Source organism: Amia ocellicauda, unplaced genomic scaffold, assembly GCF_036373705.1.
Source record: "Amia ocellicauda isolate fAmiCal2 unplaced genomic scaffold, fAmiCal2.hap1 HAP1_SCAFFOLD_55, whole genome shotgun sequence".
Classification (NCBI taxonomy): Eukaryota; Metazoa; Chordata; class Actinopteri; order Amiiformes; family Amiidae; genus Amia; species Amia ocellicauda.
This window is the reverse complement of record NW_027102985.1, coordinates 255,001-260,155: the sequence shown is the minus strand read 5'-3', so window position 1 is coordinate 260,155 and position 5,155 is coordinate 255,001. Positions and strand designations below refer to the sequence as shown.

Sequence of the window (5,155 nt, the reverse complement as noted above, 5' to 3'; positions counted from 1 at the left end):
TAGTGAAGCTGGGGTAGCGAGCGGCTTGGTGGGGAAAGGTCCGGCTACACGCTGGAGCATCGCGGCTCGGAGTGACAGTGAGGGCGGCTTCATGGATTCCTCTCTCGCCTCCTCGTCCTCGGTGAGTCAGAGCTGCAGTGAAGGATATCAGGAGGTTTTTAGAGAAAACGAAGGGAAAGAGGTCTGTTGTAGTGGAGCAGTTTTTCCCAGATCGTGCACGCCTGCTGGCCTCTATTAAGTTTTTACAGAAACCCTGACCTATCAATTTGTACAACACTCACTGAAAACCATGGTTGGGGTCAATTCCTGTTTTTCAATTCCAATTCCTCCTACAAATCAATTCAAAATTGCAATTACTTTTTGCATTCACAGAATATTCTTTATTGGAATTGAATTGAAAAGGGAATTAAAAATTGAATTGGAATTGACCCCAACCCTGTTGAAAACAAAACAAAAAATACAGATCTGGTTCTTCAAATCTTCACTCTGGTTTCATTCTGTGTCGTAGTTCATTTATCTTGCTGTTAATTGCACCACCAATTACACTCTTTGGGGTACTGGGCAATTTTTTCAAGGTAGCCCCTAAAAAACATGTATCACATAGATTTAATGACTTGCACATAGATATATAAAAATCTTTTAATAAACATACCACATATCTTTGAGAAGGGTTCATTAGTTACATATTGCCACAGTAAATCAACATTTTTGTGTGTGGGTGTATTTAAATGTTTTGGTGTATGCTCTTAAACTTGTCTTACACTAGTTCATAGTAAAATCTGTACTTGGCGAAGCAGCTATGCAAAGGCAGTCTTTTCTCCATTAATACCTTGCTTAAGCATTACATTGATGTGGCACAACTGGACTGAAATGTGAAGTATTTGCTCAAAAGTCAAATTTAAATGAGACATGAAAGTTTATATTGTCAAGGATCCCATGGCACTATTCATTATTATTATGTATTAATATGTCTGAAGCATTAATCCAAGGTGATTTACAAGGTGTTGTTGAAAGAGTGACGTGGCTGAATTCTAAGTCAGGCTTCCCTCAATCAGGTCTAACAAATTTGTTATGACTCCACCTTTACTGCTGTGTAGTAATCTGCTGGTACAAAATGGCTGCACCCCAGAGGGTGGTGGGTGAAGTGAGTCTGTAGAGCACTTTGGGATCTTTCCAGCTGCTACATGTAAGGTATTATTATTTATTAATAAATTAACTCTAGTCTCTGAAACTAAAACAAAGGCCAAAGGAACATTTCAAATGCTAACCCTTTGTGTTCTATACAGTTAAAAAGGAGAGTTAGAAATTTTGTACAACAGCATTTACATACCATATATGGCTTCCACCTTTAAGCGATCCAGAGGTGTCTTTTTCTCCGAAGTTGGATCTCTCTTGCTGCCACCACCACGAAGATTGCTCTTTAATAATGTTGGAAAGTCAAAGACAGCAACCGTCAGGGTTCTTGCATATGACGTATTCGTGCTGCACCTCTCTGCAAGGATCCAGGACAGTTTGTCAATGTAAACTCCAGTGCCTGGGAATATTTCCACCTAAAAGACAATGGTAAATAAAAAACAAGTTTATCCCCAAACTATTCTTATATTATGTTAAGTGGAATACATTATCAGTAAGGCTGTGATTTTGTTACAGAAATGTGTTATTAAAGACCACAGTATGTCTCAATTCTAAGTTTATTAATTTACAGACATAATAAAGTCAGTGAATCTGTGACACCCATAATTCAATTACATTCTTATTATCAACTATAACTATGAATATAACTGATAATGTAGCATCATTAGATTGTTTACAACCAATATTTGTTTTCAATATATATATTTTTACCTTGTCTTTGTAATATTGTAGACCAAGAGTGTTATACCTGTTTTGGTGATTCTTTGTCAGATTCAGAACAATTTGCTGTGGGGCTGTCAGAACCACTTGATGGTGACACACTTTTGTCTTCATCGCTGATAAATGTGGCTTTTGTTACAATTTTTTTCAGATTGTCCAAAAGGTCTGGAATCTCTGGAGAAAAAAACCTTAGTATTAAATGATAATCATTTCTAGTAATATATTTAATACAAAGTGAAAACAAAACCATCAATGCCTGCAATTATACTTGAGAGACTTGCTCTATGTTATTGGCAAACTGACCTTTTTGTGGGTCATTAACATTAGCTACGAAAAAAATAAAAGAGATAAAATACAAGAATTACCAGGTCTAATGTAATGCATATAGTCATTAATGTAGGATTATGAAGTTATGTTGAAAAACTTTATTTAATAATCAGTATTATTAAACTATTAGACAGTGCACATTAAGAGTCTGTATTGTGGTTCTAGATTACTTCAGTATGATCAACTATAATACATTACTCTGGAATCTAAATTACTGAAGAATAACATTTATCAAGGTAAGGAATTATTTGCTATAAATAAAAAAACTTACCATCAACCATACGGTTTCGAAGACATTGGTTTTCATTTTTAAGTCTTGTGTTTTCCTTTTCGAGCTGCTTAACTTTTTGCTGTAGCTCAACTTCACTGGACTCTTTAAATGTCTGTAGAATATGACGGGATCTAATTCTTGAAGCTCCATCGGTTTTCTTTCTTATTTTGTGCTGTATTCAGAGAGGAAAAGAGTTTAAAATGAAAATATATATATATATGAATATGATTAAAAAAAAACAATCCTGCAATACATTTATTTAATATTTGCAGTAATTATCTCACCGGTAACTGTGGTTCATCAAGGTCACTATCATCTGAAATTTGAAGTTTTTTGTTTGGTTTAGGTACTCTCTTCATTTTAGGACAGGGCATTTTTGTTAGGTCATTAAGTTTTCTTCTTAGTTCGCCTTCTTTTCCTAAAATAAAAATAAAATAAATAAAACCCTGCATTATGTCCACAGATATTTGGGGATTATATTTATTTGTCATAAAAATACTGTGCTTTGACCATACAAATTAAGATGAACAGCCAACGCTGAATCAAAACGGAAGTTAAATTATATCTGGTTTAATTTATTTTGTGATTTGGGGGATTTTATTGTAAAGCACAACACACAATAAATCGTTCTTACAAATGCCAGTCAAGTATGACGAGTTTTTAGCGCCCTCACCACCACCTACCATGTTATAAGAGTATGTTAGAAGTACAACACATTAATAACTTAAACATTCATTTCAAATATACTGTGATTGTATATATCAAATAGCATGTAAAGACTTTAATGTTTTTTTTTTAAATAAACATTGTTACCAGTCATAATGATCTGCGCTTCATGGACAGGCCATCCACCTTTTGGAGGTTTGTTCGTGTCTCTCCACTCTGCTCTGAAGTTTCGAGTCGTCTCTTCGTCATCATCAGCAATGCTGAATAAATCAAAATTGCGAAAGCAAGCAGTGGGAATCACGCTGTAAGAGTCTTTGTCGACCCCGCTTTCCCACTTCACCAACGCGTGCATCACCGCCATACTACCTTCACCTTCTCGTCCGTTTTTTCTGCGCCTTTTTCCCCCGACAAGTCACGGCACAAAAGACAGTCCCGCTCTGCATTCTGGTACTTGGCGTTCTTAATAACACCAACAGGGTGTAATCGCATAGACCACTCGAGTATAAAGTACTACATATCCCATCAGTTACAGTTTTTTTTCATCTTCTGAAACTGCAATTTAGCACTTTCAACTGTTTCTTAGTGATTCCTAGAATTACTAACCGGTATTGTAGTCAATGTGTTTATAACCTTTTTTGTTTAACGATTTGTGTGTTATCCTATGGGATCCCATGGTCTTTGATTTGGTCACGGAAGTGATTTGTCTTTGATTTGTTGATCTAGAGTTGAATTTTAATTAGTTTTTCCCTTTTGTATAATTAGTGTAGTGATACATTTAGTCTTTGTTTTTAAATAAATTTGACAATTTATATCTTTGGAATTGGTGTCTGCGTCCAATTATTACAGAAATTGAGTTCTACAAGACTCCAGGATTCGTGATAAGGTGATACTATGAATTCACTTCTTTAATTGAAATGTATAAGTGTACCTTACGCTACATATATGTATGTATGTATGTATGTATGTCCAATTGCTTTGACAATACAAATGAATTGAATTGAGAGGGAGAGAGAGAGAGAGAGAGAGAGAGAGAGAGAGAGACAGACAGACAGACTGACAAACAGAAAAACAGACAGACACAGACACACACACACACAGAGCCAGCCAGCCAGCCAGCTCAGCGATGACATCACGAGCCTCTCTCAGCTGACTGCTATGACATCACAGAGCACGTACATTCCGTTGCTTGCCGTCTGTCAACCACTCAGTCACTGCCAGCCAGACTGGCTGGCTGGCTGGATGGGGGGGCTGCTTGCTGCTGCTGCGTACCTTAGCAAGCTTATTTGCTTGACCGGCCTTCCTACTCCTCTGCCCACATGCCCACCTATGCCCGATCTGCTGTTCACCTGGATCACAGCTCCGCCCAACAAGGCAGAGCCCCCCAAGAATGGTACAAACTCACCCACGATCCCCTCCACGGAAAGCTTTAGCAAAAGGCAAAAGCGTTATACGTAATGAAGAGGAACCCGAGTCCAAGACGCATCCGACCAGCCATACATATTTGTGTGTATTAAAGATCACATTTTCTTACATTTAGTTTTTCTGTACTTTATTACATCTTATTGTGATTTATAAAAGTATTGTTTCTTTTCCATATGTATGTATGTATGTGTGTGTGTGTCTGTACGTGTGTGTGCCTGTCTCTGTGTGAAAGTGTGTGTGTGTGTGTGTGTGTGTGTATATGTCTCTCTGTGAAAGTGTGTGTGTGGGTGTGACAGTGTGTGTGAGTGTCTGTCTGTCTGTCTGTCATGTAACTCGCACATCTGTGAGGGCACCATTTTTGCAGAAGAGATGTACACATTTTGGAGCAACATATGCTGCCATCCAGACATCATCTTTTCCAGTGACGTCCCTGCATTTTAAAACAGATCACATTTTATTACACTTTGTTTATCTGTACTTTATTACATCTTATTGTGATTTATACTTGTAATGTTTCTTTTCCATATATATGTATGTACAGTGGGGGAAAAAAGTAATTGATCCCCTGCTGATTTTGTACGTTTGCCCACTGACAAAGAAATGATCAGTCTATAA

The 5,155-nt window shown here is 37.1% G+C and overlaps 1 non-coding gene across 1 annotated transcript; it reads right to left on the bottom strand.

Annotated features, from left to right (window-relative positions):
- Nucleotides 1-4,475: 4,475 nt before the first annotated feature.
- On the bottom strand, nt 4,476-4,592 carry LOC136738276 (U5 spliceosomal RNA). Its single transcript, XR_010812580.1, has one exon. It is a non-coding gene; the product is annotated as a U5 spliceosomal RNA (small nuclear RNA).
- Nucleotides 4,593-5,155: the final 563 nt, after the last annotated feature.